This window comes from Scleropages formosus, chromosome 1 (assembly GCF_900964775.1).
Source record: "Scleropages formosus chromosome 1, fSclFor1.1, whole genome shotgun sequence".
NCBI lineage: Eukaryota > Metazoa > Chordata > Actinopteri > Osteoglossiformes > Osteoglossidae > Scleropages > Scleropages formosus.
In genome coordinates, this window is record NC_041806.1 from 49139173 (window position 1) to 49139859 (window position 687).

Below are 687 nucleotides of genomic sequence, written 5' to 3' on the forward strand. Positions count from 1 at the left end.
ACCCCGTGCTCGAGCCCCGCTCGTCCCCGCCGCCCAGGTCGACCAGCTGCCAGCAGCTCCGGCCCTTGTGGTCCCGGCGGTCGAGCCTCAAGCGCAGCCGCACGCTCTGCACCCCGAGGACGCTGGATATCCAGGACACGGCCGAGTCTCGGATGCGCCGGGCGCGGAGTCTCATTCCAGCGGGGCGAGGTGTGTCGGGTGAAGCATCCCACTGCGGTGTGGTGGGGCAGGTTAGACACGCAGGCTGTTATCAGAGAGGAGGGCCACGCTAGGCCAGCAGCCAGTACAATAAACACACTCACACACACACCCACGCACACATACAGAGAACAGGTTTTAGCTTTACTTTTTACGCAACGCCATTTACCATCCCTCTGCTGGCCTCCTTCAGATTCTCTCTCAGTTCCACGCTGCAGCCGCTTAAAATATTAATATATACACCACTGATGAACAAATCCACCCTAAAATATTCATTTCACACTTAAACTGAAAAATTTGAATATTGATAGCACAAGGGAATTCTAGAAGGGTCCCGAAACAATGGCGCCCTCGTGGAGAAGCGAGGACCACTTTATTCATGTTTATTCCGATTATTCACGCTGAACTTTCACTCTGAAACCATTGTTTTTCTTCGAGGACACAAAGGAAGCTCGACGCTCCGGTTTAGACGCACGTTTTGGCTACACG